Genomic DNA, 20,921 nt, shown 5'->3' with positions numbered 1-20,921 from the left:
ACACAGCATACACACACATACACACACACAGATTCCTTTATAGCTCAGTTTGAGACTTATCTACCTTAAAAGTCAAAATATTAAGGAAACACATACTTTTGATAGTTTTCTTAAGCTATAGTTATTTATATGACTATTTCAGGCGGTATTTGTTATAGTAAGACAAATTAGATTTTGAAGTTTTATTCCAATCCCTAGAATAAAGAAATAATACACTTCCCTCCAAGTTATATATGTGGATAAAAGGGCCATGTACCCACTAAGGGTTCTCTGATGCATTACAGAGTTAGAGAGAAAATTGATTTAAAGTTGCCATTATATTAACATGAACCATGTCAAGACCACGAAGTGGATAACTCCTCTCCATGCTTACTATGAAGAAATATCATCTCATTGCTAGCAACAGCCTAAGGCAGCAAATAGCTAACAAAAGCTCCAAGGATGATAACATCCTTATCAATGTACATGCTGCCCTGCCTTCAACAAGATAAAATTCTCTCCAATTCTCTTTCTTCTGTATGTAAAACCCAATTCTCTTTCTTCTGTACGTAAAACCCCAGTACATAAAACTCAGAAAGACCCAGAATACCTAGTCTTCAAGTTGTCTGGCTTTAGACAGCAATCAGAAGTCCTAAATGAAGACAATAATTGACTCTGCTGGACAAAAGTCTGTAACCAAATGCAAAGCCCGGCTTGCTATGGTCTCAATATTATTACAGGTTTCCACCTTGCACACTCTACATCATCTCTCTCGCCCCACAGCCCTGTGGGATGTTGAAAGTGATAGAGTGAAGGATTCCTTTACCCACAAAGTCACTCTGAATATTCATCTAGAATGTGGAGCAGGTAAGGGGATTTTGGTTAGCAAGAGATTCCAGTCTGGCAGGCCCAGCCCAGAGGCAGGGTGTCTGGCTTCTCTCCTCATACCTGGTCGAGTCCTTGCAAATAAAGGCTAGACTGGCAGCCATGGCCAGTCTAAGGGCTATAACTTTACGGGTACCAGATTGTCCCACAATCCAGTATCATCTTCCCCTTCCAACTACTTCAGTGTCTGCTAAAATTCCACTGTGGTTCCGGCTTTTCTTTGCTTTTATTCTACAGGAAATATGTTATACTCTCAGGCATTCTTTACTTGGGGCAGCAGGGAAGAAACATCTATGTAATAAAAAGAAAAGAAACTGTAAGTCCAATCAGTCTAAAATATCTTGTGCTGGAGGAGGGGAGCAGAAACCAAGGGCTAACGAATTATGTCTTGTTGAAGACAGGGCAACATATGCATTAGGAAAGATCATAGAAAGAAAGAAAAAAAAGACACTGAAAGAGGAAGCCCTCCCATCTGTTTTCCCCCTCTCCTCTGGAGAAAAGGAATAAATAAATAAATAAATTACGTGTGTGTGTGTGTGTGTGTGTGTGTGTGTGTGTGTCTGTGTGTGTGTATTTTTTTTTTTTTAAACAGAGTCTTGCTCTGTCGCCCAGGCTGGAGTGCAGTGATGCCATCTTGGCTCACTGCAACCTCTGACTCCCTGGTTCAAGCAATTCTCTTGCCTCAGCCTCCTGAGTAGCTGGGATTACAGGCATGTCCCACTACGCCCAGCTAATTTTTGTATTTTTAGTAGAGATGAGATTTCACCGTGTTGGGCAAGATGGTCTTGATCTCCTGACCTTGTGATCTGCCCACCTCAGCCTCCCAAACTGCTGGGATTACAGGCATGAGCCACCGCACCCGGCCAAGGAAAATCTTTAGAAGAGAGGTAAGAGGAGGAAATTTCTTATGTACTCAGAAAGATTTGTTTGGGGGAGAAAGAGTAGGACAGAAAGGCTAAAAAGCCAGTCTGTAATGTTTGAAGGCTGGGGGAACTCTCTGCACCGTTTTCTAAATGGGGGAAGAGTTGCCTAAAATAGGAGAGGCAAAAGTTTCAGGGAAATGCTCAAATCAAGTGTATGCTGGGAAGAGGTAACATGTTACACTGCTATAAGTTTCTGTTGATAGGAGAAAGATGGAAGCATTTTGGAGCCTGTGACATGGCCCAGGAAGGGCAGGCCTGGGCAGAAAATGGGAGCAGACAGCAGAAAATGTGTGGGGTGAAGGGCTGGGGCAGTGGGAACCTAACGGGGAAGATGTGGAGGTGTTGAGTGCTGAGGTTAATCTTGGCCACTCTCAGTTGGGAGAAGCTCTTAACTGACAATTCTGCCTAGGCCTGTGGGGATTACCCTGCAAGCAGCAGAACAAAAAGTTTTCCAAGCGCTTTCAAGAGGAGCATTTCTGGGTTGGACTCTTCCTTCCTGGTGTGGCACTGCAAAGGTGCTCTGTGTCTGTGGCGCTAGCCCATCAAACGATCTCAGGAGGAAGAATACAGATTTGCAAAAAATTTTCCTGGTTTGTCTCTCATTTGGTTTTTCTTTTTTTCTTTTTCTTTTTTTTTTTTTTTAGCAAAGTGTCTTATGAATGTTCCACCCTTTTTCAGACGCATCAAGAAAAAAAGAGAAAAGTGGTTTTGAAGATAGCCCAAGAAAGCAAAGTACCAGCCATCCCCTAGGTTTAGTGTGGCAGCAGTAGTAGGAGGGGATCCAAGGCAGGGTGGAGCATTAACAGAAAAACCTGCATCCCCTCAACTTCCACACCCCCACCCGTGCAGTTCCCAGAGTCAGGAGACTGGGTTTGGGTCCTGGCTCTGCCACTTGCTGGTGTGCAAATGGGCATGTTATTGCATCTCTTTGAACCTGAGTGTCCACCTCTGTAAAATGGGAACAATAATGAGAAATACCAGCCTCCTAGGGTTATCTCATCCTGAGAGATGAATGGGGTAAAGTGTTTAGCACACAGCATCTGACCCAGAATAAGCAGTCAATAGATGTTAGCTGTTAGTATTCTAAAAGGAAGTGGAGTGAGACTGAGAGGCATCTAGAATGAGGATATTTAAAGCAGGCCAGATATGAAAAGTACAGACCAGATTGGGCCAGATGCACACAGAAGGCTTAGCCTTTATAGTCTCAAAGAGTTGGTGGCAGAACATGGTCACAGATCCAGTAGTTCAGTCATCCAAGTGGCAGGTGAAAAGTATAGGGTGGCCTTAAGAATTGGATTCCTGTTCCCTTCCTATGTCAAAAATGAAAGACATCTAGTATTCCACAGTTTAGTTGTCCGACAGTTATCTGAGTGTCTATTTGAACCTAGCAGGCACTAGGTTAGGGGTCAGCAAACTTTTTCTGTAAAGGACCAGAGAGTAAATATTTTAGGATTTGTGGGCCACATACAGTCCCTGCCAGAAGAATTCAACTCTTCTGTTGCAGCACAAAAGCCACCATGGTGATTCAAAAAATAAATAAATGGACGTGGGTTTGCTCCAGCAAAATTCTGTTTATGGGCACTGAAATTTGGATTTCATATAATTTTCACAGATCATGAAATATTATTCTTCTTTTAATGTTTCCAACCATTTAAAATGCATTTTAATAAATGCTTCTTGCATTTTTAAATGGTTGAAAAATATTAATATTTCATGACATGACATTTTGTTGGAACACAGCCATGTCCATTCTTTCCCAGCTGTGCACTCTTGGAGGGTGAAATTTTTGTTGAGTTGATCTCGTGGGCTATACAAAACAAAAAGAATCCGTGGGTCAGATTTGCCCCCAGGTTGCAGTTGCAGACCCTTCACTCAGGCATGTTCTCCTGCCCCTGAAGGCACAGCATTCCCCAGGCCCCAGTCACACTTCATTGCAAAACCAGGGATATTTATTGTGGCAACTTTTGCCATGTTATTTTTTTTCTTTTTTTAATTATACCTTAAGTTCTGGGATACATGTGCAGAATGTGCAGGTTTGGGTATACATGTGCCATGGTGGTTTGCTGCACCCATCAACACATCATCTACATTAAGTATTTCTCCTAATGCTATCCCTCTCACCCCCGGAGAGGCCCCAGTGTGTGATGTTCCCCTCCCTGTGTCCATGTGCTCTCATTGTTCGACATCAACTTATGAGTGAGAACATGTGGTGTTTGGTTTTCCGTTCCTGTGTTAGTCTGCTGAGAATGATGGTTTCCAGCTTCATCCACGTCCCTGCAAAGGATATGAACTCATCCTTTTTCATGAATTGTTGCCATGTTTTGAACGTGGGAACTTTCCCAATATTTTTGCCACTTTCAATTTCTCCAGCTTTTCTCTGTCCCTGTGCAATCTTTAAAACACAATCTACTAGTTCTTTGTAAAGAAAAACAAACAAACAAATAAACAAAAAGCTAATGTTCTAGTCCCCTGCCTCCCACCTGCTAAGGACAGACACAGAGCCCAAATTTTGTTTCTACCTAACGCTTTGAAAGCTATTGCCTTGAAGACACTCACTTGATAACAATGAGTTTGAAATAAGTTTGAAATAGTCGTGCCTCTACAAACCATCTCTGTTGAGGTTGAACTCTAGGCTGTGGTTCTCCTTGTGAATTTGATCCAGCAGGGCAATGTTTGTATTTTTGTGTTCTTTTTAGATGACTAAGCAACAGGTTGGTTTGTTGCATAATGATGGGAAACGCCTAGTGTGGTGTGTAGAAAGAACCTACCCTTGGTGTCAAAGATCTAGACTTCAGTCCCCATTCTGTGTGATCCTGGGAAAGTCACTAAACCTCTCTGAGCCTCAGTCTCCCCATTTGGAAAGCAGAAATAATCATAACATCCACTACACAGGGTTGCTGTGATATTCAAATAAAATAATATATGTCTATAACAAATTGTAAACCACCATATGAAGATCAGTGCATTTACTCATTCAATGAAAATTCATTTCTTAATGCATTTTTAGTAAAGATCAACTCAACAAAAATTTTACCCTCCAAGAGTACACAGGCTAGAAAAGAATACTGGATTAAATTACAATGTGGAAAATTCCTGAGTGGTGGTCTATGTACTGTGGAGTCAGGCATGTACCCTAAACCTCAAATGTGCACAATTAAAACTCCTATCCTCTAAAAATAATGTTTTAATCCTGATCTTCTTCCTCTAGTTCCTTCGCCGTAGGGAGCAGAGAACTCAGGACAGAATCCTTTTCTCTCGGTCTTACTGAACCATTTAGGAGAGATCAGGGCTGAGAGAAAAAAAAATTTTCCACTGAGCATCCTCAGAGATTCCCATCAGAGCCTGAGGATGCAAAACAGAAAAGGGTCCCATTACATCCAGCCCTCCCGAGGGAAAGCTGCTGTTTGCATTTCCTGTCTACAGCTCTAGAGAGTGCAAATAAATCAGTGGTTTATTCAAACCAGCAGTTGGATAGTAGATTACGGCTGGCGGCCCTGAGGGCAGCTGAGACCATGAGTGATGGAAATGCTTGGCAGGGAGGGAGTGGCAATGTGACCTGCAGAAAATACCAAGACCCCATAGGCCCGTTCTTCCCTCATCTCACCGCTCAGTGGAATAGCACCTAACACTCACACTCTACTCATAAGAGTTGACTAAGATCTGTAAAGCTTTATGCGAGATTTATCTTAACATAATAAAAATTAAATATCTCCAAATACTACAAGAAATGGTCTTAACCTCTTTGTTATCTAATCAAATTGCTAAGTGATTCAAACACCTTTGCCTAATATTTTATCTTTCAGGAGTTATTTCACTAAGTTTTGTGTCTATATTCTAATTTACGTTTCTGGCACTGATGGCATTAATTGTACCCAATGGCAGAATTTTTTTGTTTTGTTTTTTGAAGGCTAAATAATTTAAAAACATGCCTAATAAGTCCTGATCTGAATAAGTTAATAATATCTTTAAAAGTCAAACCTGTGGCCGGAGTCTCCATTGCCTCTGAAACCCTTAAGGGTGGGGCACTGTTGGCCACTCCCTCTGTTTTAAAGATCTTCAGCCTTGACTTCCGTATCTATTCAGCTGCCCGAGTTTTCTTCTATTTCCTTATCCACCAAGCACCCTTCGAACATACAATTACTCACAATTTGTACCCTTTATCTATTGCTATCTCTAAGGTGACCAACTACTCAGATTTTATAAACGGAAAGTTCCATAACCCAGAAAACCTCTCTGTTCTGGATAACCTGGGACAGTTCGTCACCCTAAGCTCCAACCAAATGACTGACGCTAAATTCAGATAACAAGTATTACGTTTCAACTCAGCTATGATCTTCACATCAGTTCCACGACTTTGTGAACAAGAAACCTATACACATTCACTTGAACTGCACATGCACACACACACTCTCATATACTCTTCACACACACCTCACGCACTCACATATACTCCCATACACACCACACACATTCACACACACACCAACACACACTCACATTCACACACACCAACACACACTCATATTCACACACACGCCAAACACCCATTCACACACACCAACACACACATACACCTCCAAACACATTCACACACATACCAACACAAACATTCACACACACCAACACACACATTCACACGCACACACCAACACTCACATTCACACACACCAACACACACTCACATTCACACACCCAACACACATTCACACACCAACACATTCACACACACACCAACTCACACATTCACACACACCAACACACACTCACATTCACACACACACCCAACACACATTCACACGCACACACCAACACACACATTCACATGCACACACCAATACACACATGCACACACATCAACACTCACATTCACACACACCAACACACTCACACACCAACACACACTCACATTCACACACCCACACACACACCAACACACAGTCACACACCAACACATATTCACACACACACCAACACACACACACCACACACATACACACACACCAACACACACATTCACACACCAACACACATTCACACCAACACACACTCACATTCACACACACCAACACACATTCACACACCACACACGTTCACACACACCACCACACACATACACACACCAACACACACATTCACCCACACCACACACTCACATTCACACACACACACCAACACACATTCACACACACACCAACACACACTTTCACACACACCACACATTCACACACACACCAACACACACATACACACACCACACACATTCACATACACCAGCACACACATTCACACACACCACACACATACACACACGAACACACTCTCACACACCAACACACACATTCACACACACCACATTCACACAGACCAACACACACACACCACACACATTCTCACACACACACCAACACACACATTCACACACCACACACACACACACCAACACACACATACACACCACACATTCACATTCACACACTCACACCAACATACACATTCACACACACACACCACCTGCTTAAAATCCTCCAAAGGCTTATCATTACACAAAAACCTTCTGACTGGCTGCAAAGCCCTTCACACTGCATCTCAGGACTACCTTTTCTGGCATTCATTCTATTCATAGATGCTTCATTCTATTCACTCCACTAAGTACAATCATTGAAAGGACCTGATGGTTAGGTTCTATTTATAATTTTAATTTTGGAAAATTTAAAACATACACAAAAGCAGGCAATGGTACATCCCCTATGTAACCATTAATCAACCATTAACATAGTGCCAGTACACACTGTTGAAGGCTTTTGAGGAGGTTTATTATACAATTCAAATATTTCTAGTACCTTTAGCCCAAAAGATTTTGTGGGTTGTTTTGATTCCAGTTAAATTTTTAGGCCTATTAAAATTAATTGGGCTTCAAGATTCATCTTTGAAATCCACACTATCTGAAATATACCAAAATATACATCATTCTTCTGGTATATATTTCCTCTAATTCAACTTTTTTCCCTTCTATTTAATTGACATGTAATAATAGAACATACCTAAGAGTGATATTTCTGTACATGTATACAATGTGTAATTATCAAATTAGGGTAATTAGCATATCCATCAACTCAAAAGTGTATCTTTTTTTATGTTGGAAACATTAAAAGGCTCTCTTCTAGCTTTTGAAAATATGCAGTTACTGTTAACTATATTCACTCAATGCTATAACGCACTAGAACTTATTCCTCCTATCTAGCTGTGATTCATCTGTTAGCCAACCTCTCCTAATCCTCTTCCCCAACCCCTCCTAGCCTCTAATGACCACAACTCTACTCTACTTTTACGAACTCAACTTTTATAGCTCCTACATATGAGTGAAAATATGCAGTATTTCTTTTCATCCCTGACTTATTTCACTTAACATAATGATCTCCAACCTCATTCATGTTGCTGCAAATGACAGGATTTCATTCTTTTTGTGGATGCAGAGTATTCCATTGTGTATATATACCACATTTTGTTTATCCACTTACCTGTCGATGAACATTTAGGTTGATTCCGTATCTTGACTATTGTGAATAGTGCTGCAATAAACAATGAGGGTGCAGATATCTCTTCAATAGATTACTTTTCCTTGGATTAATACTCAGTAGTGGGATTGCTGCATCATATAACAATTTTATTTTTGGCTTTTTGAGAAACCTCCATACTGTTTTCCATAATGGCTGAACTAATTCAAATTCCCACAGTGTATTAGAGCTCCTGCTTCTCCATGTCCTTGCAAGCATTTATTACTTTTTCTCTTTTTGAAAATAGCTGTTCTAACTGGGATGAGATGATATCTCATTGTGGTTTTAATTGGCACTACCCCGATGATTAGTGATGTTGAGCATTTCTTCATATACTTGATGGTCATCTGTATGTCTTTTCTGAGAACTGTCTATTCAGATCCTTTGCCCACTTTTTGATGAGATTGTTAAGGTTTTCTGCTATTGAATTGTTTGGGTCCCTTGTAGACTCTGGATATTGGTACACTGCCAAATGTATAGCTTGTAAATATTTTCTCTCATTCTACAGGTTGTCTGCTCTCTTGATTGCTTCCTTTGCTGTGCAGAAGCTTTTTAGTTTGGTATGGTCCTATTTGTCTATTTTTGGTTTTGTTGTCTGTATTTTAGAGCTGCAGGCATAAAATTTTTGCTTAGACCAGTGTCCTGGAGTGTTTCCCCTATGTTTTTTTTCTAGTAGTTTTATAGTTCCAGGTCTTACATTTAAGTCTTTAATCCATTTTGAGTTGATTTTTGTATACAGAGAGAGATAGGGGTTTAATTTCATTCCTCTGTATATGAATATCCAGTTTTCCCAGCACCATTTATCAAACAGGGTGTTATTTCCCCAGTGTATGTGCTTGACACCTTTACCAAAAATCAGTTGGCTGTGAATATTTAACACATTGATTTGTTTCTGGGTTCTTCATTCTGTTCCATTGGTCTCTGTTTTTATACCAATACCATGCTGATTTGATTATTATAACTTTGTAGTATAATTTGAAGTCAGATAGTGTGATGGTTTCAGTTATGTTCTTTTTGCTCAGGATTACTTTGGTTATGAGGGTCTTTTATAGTTCCATACAAATTTTAGGATTCCTTTTTCTATTTCTGTGAGGCTTGTCATTGGTATTCTGATAGGGATTAAAATGAACCTGTAGATCACTTTGGGTAATATGGTCATTTTAACAATATTAATTCTTCTAATCCATGAGCATGGAATGCCTTTCTATTGATTTGTGGCCCCTTTCAATTTCTTATTGTATAGATCTTTCACCTCCTTGGTTAAATTTATTCCTATGTACTTTTTTGTAGTTAAAGTAAATGAGAATGTTTTCTACATTTCTTTTTTAATGAGCTGGTGATTGGTGTATAGAAACACTACTGGTTTTTATGGGTTGATTTTGTGTCCTGAAACTCTACTGTATTTGTTTATCAGTAATTGTTCTAACAGTTTTTTTGGTAAAGTCTTTAGGGTTTTCTGTATATAAGATCATGTCATTTGTAAAAAAACAAAAACAAAAACAAAAAGGGGGGGGACAATTTTACATCCTCTTTTCCAATTTGGACACCCTCCATATTTCTTTATTTTGCCCAATTCTAGTACTATGTTGAAGAAGAGTGGTGAGAGTGGGCATTCTTGTTTTGTTCTGGTTCTTCGAGGAAAAGTTTTCAGCATTTCCCCATTCTGTACGATGTTAGCTGTGGGTTTGTCATATATGGCCATTATTGTGTTGAGGTATGTTCCTTCTATACATAATTCAGGTATTCTCCTTCTATTCCTAAGCTCTCAAGTCCCTATGTTGGGAGTTTTTATTATGAATGATATTTAATTTTATCAAATACTTTTTCTGCATCTATTGAGATGATCATATTGCATTTGTCTCTCATTCCATTGATGTGATGTATACATTTATTGACTTGCATCTGTTGAAACATTCTTGCATCCCTGGGATAGCCCACTTCATCATGGTGTACTATCTTTTTGATGTGCTGTTGGATTCAGTTTGATAATATTACGTTGAGAGCTTTTGCATCTATGTCCATCAAGGATATTGCCTGTTGTTTTCTCTTTTTCTGTTGTGTCTTTATCTGGCTTTGGTATCAGGATAATGCTAGCCTATTAGAATGAGTTAGGAAAAATTCCCTCTTCTTCAAGTTTTCAAAATAGATTGAGAAAAGTTGATGTCAGTTCTTCTTTAAAACTTTGGGAAAATTCACCAGTAAAGTCATTCTGCCCTAGGCTTTTCTTTGCTGGGGGACTTTTTATTACACAATATGTGACTGTATTAGTCCATTTCCATACTGCTATGAAGAAATACCCAAGACTGGATAATTTATAAAGAAAAAGAGGTTTGAGCTGGGCACGGTGGCTCATGCCTGTAATCCCAGCACTTCGGGAGGCCGAGGCAGGAGGATCACCTGAGGTCAGGAGTTCAAGACCAGCCTGGCCAACATGGTGAAACCCCATCTCTACTAAAAATACAAAAATTAGCCAGGCATGGTAGCGGGCGCCTGTAATCCCAGCTACTCAAGAGGCTGAGGCAGGAGAATCACTTGAACCCAGGAGATAGAGGTTGCAGTGAGCTCAGACCATGACCAGCCTAGGCAAAAAAGCAAGACTCCATCTCAAAAAAAAAAAAAAGAGGTTTGACTAAGTCTCATTACGTATTATCAAACAATATGTGACATTTTCATATTGTTGTGAAGAAATACCTGAGACTGGGTAATTTATAAAGAAAAAGAGGTTTGATTTAATCTCATTACTCATTATTAGTCTGTCCAGGTATTCTATTTCTTCCTGGTTCAATCTTTATAGGTTATATGTGTCCTCGAATTTATCTATTTTCTTATCTCCTCTAGGTTTCTCAGTCTGTTGATGTATTGTTGTTTATAATAGTTTCTAATGATCTTTTTTTATTTCTGTGGTATCAGTTGTAATGTCTCCTTTTTTGTTTCTGATTTTATTTCTTCCCTCTTTTTTCTTAGTCTAGCTAGTGATTCGTTGACTTTGTTTATCTCTTCAAAAAGACAGCTTTCATTTTGTTAATCTTTTGTATTTTTGTCTCTATTTTATGTAGCTTTATTCTGATCTGTATTATTTTTTTCCTTCTACTAATTTTAAGTTTGGGTTGTTCTTGCTTCTCTACGTACACAAGATACATTTTAAGGTTGTTTATTCAAACTCTTTCTACTTTTTTGATGTTGGCAGTTACTGCTATAAAGTTCTCTCTTAGTGATGTTTTTGCTGTATCCCATAGGTTTTGGTATGTTTTGTTTCTATTCTTATTTGTTTCAAAAAAATTTACCTCCTTCTTATTGCTTCATAGATCCATGCTTGTTTGAGTGCACATTGCTTACTTTCCATGTATTTATATAGTTTCTGAAGTTCCTCTTGTTATTTTAGAGTTTTATTTCATTGTAGCCTTAAAATACACTCAATACTATTTTCGTTTGTTAAAATTTCTTGAGATTTGTTTTATGGCATAACATATAGAATATCCCAGAGAATGTTCCATGTGCTGATGAAATTTATTTTCTGCTGCTGTTGGATGAAACATTCTAACAATGTCTATTAGGTCTATTTGGTCTACAGAACAGTTTAAGCCCAATGTTTCTTTGTTGATTTTGTCTAGAGAATCTGTCCAAAGCTGAAAGTGGTCTGCTAAAGTTCTTACCTATTATTGTATTGATACCTATCTCTCTTTAGCTCTCACAACATTTGCTTTACTTATCTGGGTGCTCCAATGTGGAGTGCGTACATATTTACAATTGTATGTCCTCTTGCTGAACTGATTCCTTTATAATTTTATAATGACTCTCTTTGTCTTTTTTATGTTTTTGACTTTGGTGATTTTCTGTACTGATAATATCTGCTTCCTTTCTTTCTCTCATTCGTGTATCTGATCTACCAGTGAGTTTTATATTTTTGTGTGTTTTCAGGATGGTAGATATTGTCCTTTCACTCCCAGATGTAGGACTCCTTTAAGGCAAGTCTAGTGGTAATAAATTCTCTCAGTTTTTGCTTGTCAGAGAAAGACTACTTCTCACATTAGTGAAGGATAGCTTTGCTGGGCATAGTATTCCTGGCTAGCAGTTATTTTTTTTTTCTTTCAGCACTGAGAATATGTCATTCCATTCTCTCCTGGCCTGTAAAGTTTCTCCTGAAAAAAATCTGCTTTTAGTCTGATGGGGATTCCCTTACATGTGACTTGACACTTTCCTCTTGCTGTTTTTAGAATTCTCTCTGTCTCTGCCTTTTGACAGTTTAACCACAATGTGCCTTGGAGAGGACCTTTTTGGGTTGAATCTATTTGGGAATATTTGAGCTTCCTGTATCTGGATGTCTGTATCTCTCACATAACTCAGGAAGTTTTCAGCTATTCTTTCATTAATTATGTTTTCTGTGCCTTTTCCCATATCTTCTGAAACTCTCAAAATGCCAATATTTGTTCACTTAATGGTGTCCCATATGTCAGGTAGGTTTTCTTCATTCCTTTTATTCTCTTTTTGTACTTTATATTTTTTTGTCTGACTGGGCTATTTCAAAATATTTGTCTTCAAGTTCAGAAGTTCTTCTGCTTGATCTAGTCTACTGCTGAAGCTCTCAACTGTACTTTTATTTTATTCATTGACTTCTTCAGTTTTGAAATTTCTATTTGGCTTTTTATTATAGCTATTCCTTTTTAAATTTCTCATTCAGGTCATTAATTGTTTCCTTATTTCTTTGTATTCCCTGTTTGTGTTCTCTTGTATCTTGCTGAGTTTCCTAAAGATCATTATTTTGAATTCGCTTTTGGACATTTCATAGATTTCCTTTTCTGTGGGGTCTGTTATTGGAGAATTATTGTGTTGCTTTGGAGGCATGATGTTTCTTTGCTTTTTCATGTTTCTTGTGTTCTTATGTTGATATCTGTGCATTTGGTACAACAGTCACTTCTTCTAATTTGATTAAATAGCTTTAATAAGGAAATATTATTTCCTGTGTATGTATCTGTAGTCTCAGTTGGGTAGCTTGTTTTGGCTTTATTTCTGAGTGAGTGCAATAGTGTAGTTTCCATATGATTTATTTGGGTGTAATCAATATCACTGGTGTCTACCAGTTCCTCATTTACTTAGACTGTAGTCATTTGTGGAGGCTGTGGAAAAATTTTGCTAGAAATGGAAAGAAGACATTCAGCAGGCCAGTCTTTGGGCCCCTGGTAGGCACATGCAGGTATGTGGCAGCCCCACTACTTGAAGGGGCAAGGTTTTCTGGCAGTGGTAGTGGTGGGCACTGGGTGGGCTGGTCCTCAGGCTCCTGGGCACCATGCATAAGCACTAGCAGTAGTGGCAGTGGGTTCGGGCATTCTGATTTTGGGGCCCCTGAGTGGTGCATGTGGGTACACAGCACCTCTACTGCTGGAGGGGTTGGGGACCACCAGTGACAGTGGCAGCCCCAAGTAGGCAGGCCTCAGGTTCTAGAGAGCACATGCTTTGGCTCCCTGTGTTTTGAGATGGCCTTCCTGGTGTGCTAGACTGCTTGATGTGTCTGTTCCTAAAAGTGTAAAGTACTGCATGGGCTTGGGTGGCAGGGATGCAGCTGCACTGCTGGGTCCAGCTGGTGATGTGGCATTGCAGCCCTCTGAGTGTATGTTGGGGGATATTGGTGGAGCCCAAGAGCTATGGAGATGCAAGACCTATTGGGTCCCAGGCCAGGATGCAGTCTGATGGTAACTCTGCTTCCAAAATGGTGCTGTGCTGTGGTAGTTTGGGTCTCATGGGTAAAACCCAGTGTAAATGCCCTCTCTGGATGCAGTCTGGTGGTAACTCTGCTTCCAAAATGGTGCTGTGATGTGGCAGTTTCAGTCTCATGGGTAAAACCCAGTGTAAATGCCCTCTCTGGAACAATGTAAGTATACGGACCCTAGGAAGCTCCCTATACTAGGCCTGACTCTTGTGTAGTCAGAACTGCAGGTGTCTGTGATGAGAATATAAACTGCTATGTATCTCTTGCTTAGCTTTTCCTCAAAATGGTGAGTTCTCCTTGGCTCCAAGCCAATCCCAGCCAGCTGTTTCACTTGCCTCTCTATGCTGCCATGTTGAGTTTCTATGCTTGAGAGAGTCTGTCACTTCCTTGCTGAATTTCAGTGTTCTCACTTAGAAGATCTATTCAACATGTGGTTATTATCTATTTATTGTTTTGGTCCTTGTTTGTGGAAGAGGCAAGTGCCAGTACCTCTGAGCAACCATTTGATGACATCTCTTTGCATTAGCTTTATTACCAAGAAGAAAGAAACTAATGTTATTTTATATATATATATAATGTTTTCCTGAAATGTACATTCCAGGAATGTTCTGACTCAGAGGACAACAGCAGCTGCTGGGTGTTTGCTGATTCCTGTACTTCTCTACTCTAATTTACTTTGATGATATCTTAATCATGGATCTTTTGGATGCAAGAAATAAAAATCAACTCAAAGAAGCAAAAGTAAGAGAGAGAATTATTAAAATGGTTCAAGGGTTCTCATGGAACCCCATTCAGGCATTTGCAAGAAATATGATTGAGCATCATGAAAACTAAAAAACCATGAGGGAGTCTCCCTCTCTCTTCTCCTCTTTCATTTCTCTTCTCTCCTTCCTTCTCTCTCCTTTCCATCAATTTTCTCACTAAATAGCTCTGACCTCTGCGTCTCTCTGTACATCTGTTCTGGACTCCTCCCTTCAAACCTCCTTCCACTGGAGGGATGTTCATTAGTCTACGGCCCCTTATAATTCCAATTTGCCATGGCCCCAACGCTAAACAATCTTGCAGCTCCAGTATACGATACTACGCTTCCCGTGTCTTCAAATTCTCAGAGTATAATATAGCACTGCTTGAGTTAGGCATCCATCCCTAAATTATAGCCAGGAGACCAGATTATAATTTGTTATACCTATTCCTTCAGGAGGGGCTATAGAGGCATGTCCAAAAGCAAAAAGTGGGGTGGGGGTGAGGAGGGACATGAGCTGGAATTCCTAACATGTCTTTTCTACCACTGATTCTGTGAGGAAAAAAACCTCAGATGTGTTCTTCTTACACATCATAACATAATGTAGGTTGTTAGTGACTATACTTACATATTGTAATATCTCTTCAAGCTGTGGTTTACTGAATGCAGTCCACAAGAATAAAGGTGTCCTCCCAGTTGAGAGAGAGAGAGAGAGAGAGAGAGAGAGAGAGAGAGAGAGAGAGTGTGTGTGTGTGTGTGTGTGTGTGTGTGTGTGTACTCCAAGCATTTAGATAAGGGGAAGAAGTGAAGTTGTAGCAATTTTGTGTCATTTCCCCTAAATGTCATGGCCATTCTCAGTGTGTGACTTGATCCCCTGCAAATTGGCATAGATGTATTTGTTCTCTGAATTTTAGAGATCAAATACAGAATAAATAAAACAGGACCTACTTAAAATTTCTTGAAATAGGCAATGCAATTTTGCCCATCTCAAGAAATTTTAAGTAGGTCCTGTTTTATTTAGCTTCAGTTCCTCTAAAAAATAGTTCTGCTTGTTTTCTCTGACTCATCTGTTTCTTTGCCATTTTTAATATGCACTTTGCAACAGAGCCTCTGTAACTGTTTTGTTTTCTTTCCTCATAAAGCAGTTGAGCGACTGCATACTCTTCAGTAAGTCTCTCTTCATTTTAGGAAGTTCTACATTAGTCATAAAATACCTATTTCTGATCTAATATGAAATAGCAGAAGAAAAGTAGTCTTAAGTTCTCTTTATTTCATTTTTACAAAAAACAGGTTTTCAGTACTTTCGAAATCTGTTTTCCAGCTTTCAAAAAAAAAAAAAAGCTTCTGGGTATGTCTCTTAACTTTTAGTCTTTCTCACCCCACAAACCAGCTCTCCAGGGGGTGGAGCAGGGAGAAAAACAAAGCCCAGATGTGTAGAATTTTCTGATTTTCATAGTGTAAATACTCCACCATGACAGAATTGAAACTACCAGTGTGATGTCACTGAATGCGGCGTTGGAAAGAATGCACACCATCCACTCTCTCTAGCTGGTAGGAAACAATCCTATCTTACCATGCTCCTTTTCTTTCAGGCATAATAGTTTGAGTATATTGATTCTCGAGCCACACAGTCTAGATTTCAACACAGTATTAGCTCTGTGACTTTGGCAAACTGCTTAACTCCTCTAAGTTTCAATTTCCTCATCTTTAAAATGGGGGGTAATAATAAGCTATGTTTCACAGTGTTACTGTTGTAATGTGTAAAATTCTTAGAATAGTGCATAGCCTATAGTAAGTACCCTAAGTGTGTCCTATTACTCAGGACTAGAGCTCCAGTGGTGGTATGTAGACTTATGGCCACTAGATGGCGGGCTCCTCGTTTCTGTAGCACAAATCTTTTCTGCAGCGCTATTTGCAACTCAACATTCAACAAACTGCCAATTCGATTATACGAATTAACTGACAGTATTTTTTCTGCTGCCATCTCCTAATTCAGGCTACACATTTTACTTTGAAATTCCACTGGGAACCCAGCTACTGGCCTTCACGTGCGGCCACTTCTAAAGCTCTTCGCAGGAGTTATTCTCAATCAGGACTTGCTAATCTTAGTGAGTTATTGTAAGAATTAAAATCAAAGCCACAGTTGTCACTGTTACAGAAGGGAGTCAATTCCCTGGCCTTTCTCTCCTCTTCTGTCTTTTCTCACTCAAAAGAAGACAAGATGGCCTCAAATCTGACCTCCATCATTACATAATTTATTCTCCTTCCCAGTCACTAAAGAGATCATAAATTAGTTCAACAATAGTTTAGTTCTATAAGTATTTATTGAGCATGTGAGATACTATGCTAGGAAGTAAGGATATAAAGGTGAATAAAAGTCATATAGAAGCAAGGAATTTACCTACCAACAAATCTACTAGATCTTTCCAGAAATAATGTATTCATTTTTTGATGAACCAAGCAAGTTACTCTAAAACTTAGAGGAATAAGGGTTCTTGAATATCAAATATCTCTATGAGATCTAAAGACATACTAAGTTACAGGTAGACTAATACAACAAAAAATGAGCATAAAAATAGACTTGTTTGTCCAGTGGAACTTGAGATATGATAAAAGTGAAGCACATAAAAGTGGGTAAAGGATAGATTATTTATTAGATGGTATTAGACATGAGGCTTACTATTTGGAGAAAAGTAAAGCTGAATACCTCCCTTTTACTTCATACAAAGGTAAACCCAAGTGGATAGGAAATCTAAATGCAGATGGTTAAGGTATAAATCTAATGGAAGAAAACATAGAATAACTTTGTGAGCAAAGGGTAAAGAATGGCTAATTAAACAAGGCCCTAAAAGCTCAAATCATAAGGCAAAAATTGATTGGACTTCCATTCAATGAAAGGCACAGGTGAGAGACAGACTGACAGCCTCTAAAAGCTACAAGAAACCCCGAGCTGGACTATGCAAGGACAATTGGTGCACATACAAATACACAAACATGAACGTGCAGAGGAAACCCAAATAGCCAACACACAGAAGAGGTGCTCATGCTTACCTGTAACCAGAAATATGTAAATTAAAAGCAACAACAGGGTACCATTTCGCATGCATTAGAATAGCCACAAATTACCAAGTGTTGGAGAGGATGTGAAGAAAACCCTGGTGCTACTGGCAGGAGTGTCGAATTGTACCTTTGAACGTGGAGAGCAATCCTTCAGCACTTGATGAAATAAAATATTCACATACCCTTTGACTCAGAGAACCACTCTTGAGTACATTCCCAAGAGAAATTCTAGCACAGGTTCATGAGAAGCTATAAATAAAGATGTTTCTTGCATCATTTTTATGGAGGTAGCAAGTTGAAGGGGCCCAAAATAAACAGAATGGACCAGTAAAGTGTGATGGGTGGCCAAGATAGATTATGCAGCAGTCAGAAGCAGTGAACTCGATGTGCCAACAGCGACTTAGAGGGCTGTCTAGAGTGTAAACTATAAGAAGCAGAGCTGTGTGGCCCAATGCCATTTATGTTTATGAAAAACACCTCACACACAAAACAACACTATACATTTTAGGAAGTGATACTCATGTCCAAGGACCTCATCAACCAGAAGAGCATGTGTCTGAAAGAGGTGCATAACACTTAAAAGTATGGTTTATGGAGCCAGACCACTTGGGTTCAAATCCTGGCTCTCCCACAGACTTACTCTGTCCGTTTGAGCAAGTCTCTTAACTTCTCTGTAATGTTTCTTTGTCTGAAAGAAAAAATGGGAAATAGAAATAGTAATGATTCCATGGGGGTTATTGTGAGGAATAACTGAGTTAATATAAAGTGCTTAAACAATGCCTGGTAGTAAATGTTCACTGTTATTCCTATTATTATTGTCAATAATAATATGAGTGGGAAATCAAGAGTGAAGAGAAAAATAAGATTAAAAAAAAAAAAGAAGAAGAAGAAGAAGAAGGTGGGGGCCAGGCCTGGTGGCTCACGCCTGTAATCCCAGCACTTTGGGAGGCTCAGGTGGGCAGATCACCTGAGGTCAGGAGTTCAAGACCAGCCTGGCCAACATGGTGAAACCCCATCTCTACTAAAAATACAAAAATTAGCCGGGCATGGTGGTGGATGCCTGTAATCCCAGCTACTCAGGAGAGTAGGAGGCAGGAGCATTGCTTAAATCCAGGAGGCAGAGGTTGCAGTGAGCAGAGATCCCGCCATTGTACTCTGGCCTGGGTGACAGATGAGACTCCATCCAAAAGTGAAAAAACAAAACAAAAAAAAAAAACCAAAGGTGGAGAGACTTAATGTACAATAGTGAGCTATAAATTATATAAATTAAAGGCGATAATTAACTCAAGTCTCTGTGAATCTGAGGTTCAAAACACACACATGCGTTTTCCTCCCTGCGGAAACTTAGAGCATGGTGGAGGATACTGATAACTTCAACGTAATCTGGTAAGGTCCATGATAAGAGAAAACACAGATGGCATGAGAATATGAAAGTAGAACACTTAGCCTGGAAGCTCACAAAGAAATTGTGGAGAATAGGAGTCTTGGTGGGCAGAACGGTCTAGGGCTTAAGATTTGGAAGCTGGGTTAAGATCACAGTTGTGCCTTTTACTAGCTTATATGATTTTTGGCAAGTTACGTTCCCAGAATAATAGCACCTAGATAGAAAATACCCAGGCGCTAAGAATGTATTACCAGAACTCAAAGACCCCAGAGGAATCTTGCTGTCGCCTTAAGTATGCTTGAGTCTTCGCTCTAGGTAGTTCCCATCTCTTCAAGAACAATCCTTCCTGCATATCATCAATCATGTGTATGTTAACCTAAAAGCCCCAGAATGCCTCTCCTTACTGATTTGCTCCGAACATGTCAGATAGTGGGGCTGTCTCACTCTTTCGTAATCCTCGGCCAAGTGAAGATGCAGAGAGGGTGATCATATCAGATCTTCGGAGCAGTAGTAGGTGATGGCTGTGGTGGCCTTTAACATCAGGAAGAAGCAATTGCCAGCCAGAGGTGAAGGGTCCTCTGAGCAACTGGCTCGGGAGCTCCTGGCAGGCCGCCCATGCACTGTCACTGACACGTGCTTTGTAGGCTACAGCTGCTGTATTAAAAAGAAATCCACCAGCCACAGAGACTAAGTCAGTAGCTAGAGTGTTACTTTGAAGGTAGTTATTGGTGGAAAGAGGACTTAGTCACTGGAGAGTTTAAAAATCTCATTTTCAAAACACTCTCTAGGTTTGTTCATGTTTCTCACAGAAAGAACATGGAAATGAAAATACTTGAGTGGCCTGAAATTTGCCTGGGGAATCATCTTAGAAGCAAAGAAGGAAAAGAACATCACAGAAATTCCCACAGGCATAATTCCATGGACAGAACTAGACAACATATTCTCTAGCAGTATTGAAACCAAGATCAGGTAAGGGAAAGTAGACAAGCTTTATTTATTTATTTATTTATTTATTTTGAAACTGATGACAATTTAAACAAAGCAAGCAGCCATCAAAGTTTAGTGTTAAGGCCACAGAGGTTGGTGGCGAATGGCATAAGCTCAGTTCCTACTGCCACCATTCACAGGCTTTATGACATCGTCGAAGTTTCTCCCTCAGTAAAAGGGAAACGATGATGATAGTATCTACCTAAATAGCCACTTTGGAGAACAGTTCGCCCATTTCTTAAAAAGTTAAACATAGACTTACCATTAGACCTAGTAATTCCACTCCTAGGTATTTACCCAAAAGAACACATATGTCTATGCCAAGACTCAAATGCAAATATTTACAGCAGCACTATTCATAATGGACAACAACCTGAAACAATCCAAATGACCATTAACAATGTGGTACATCCATACAGTGGAATACTGTTCAGCAATAAAAAGTTTAAAACTATAAATACGTGCTACGACATGGATGAACTTCAAGAACATTATGCTAAGTGGAAAAAAGTCAGACGCAAAAAAAAAAAAAAAAAACCTACATATTGCATGATTCCATTTATATGAAATTTCCAGAAAGGACAAATCTATAAAGACAAAAAGAAGATTCACGGTTTTTTAGGGCTGGAGGTGGCAGTAGGATTGAGTGCAGGTTCTCAACCAGGATTGACTACAGAGTGGCACCAAAAAAAAAAAGAAAAAC

Source organism: Macaca nemestrina, chromosome 4 (assembly GCF_043159975.1).
Source record: "Macaca nemestrina isolate mMacNem1 chromosome 4, mMacNem.hap1, whole genome shotgun sequence".
Taxonomy (NCBI): Eukaryota; Metazoa; Chordata; class Mammalia; order Primates; family Cercopithecidae; genus Macaca; species Macaca nemestrina.
This window is presented reverse-complemented; position numbering follows the sequence as displayed.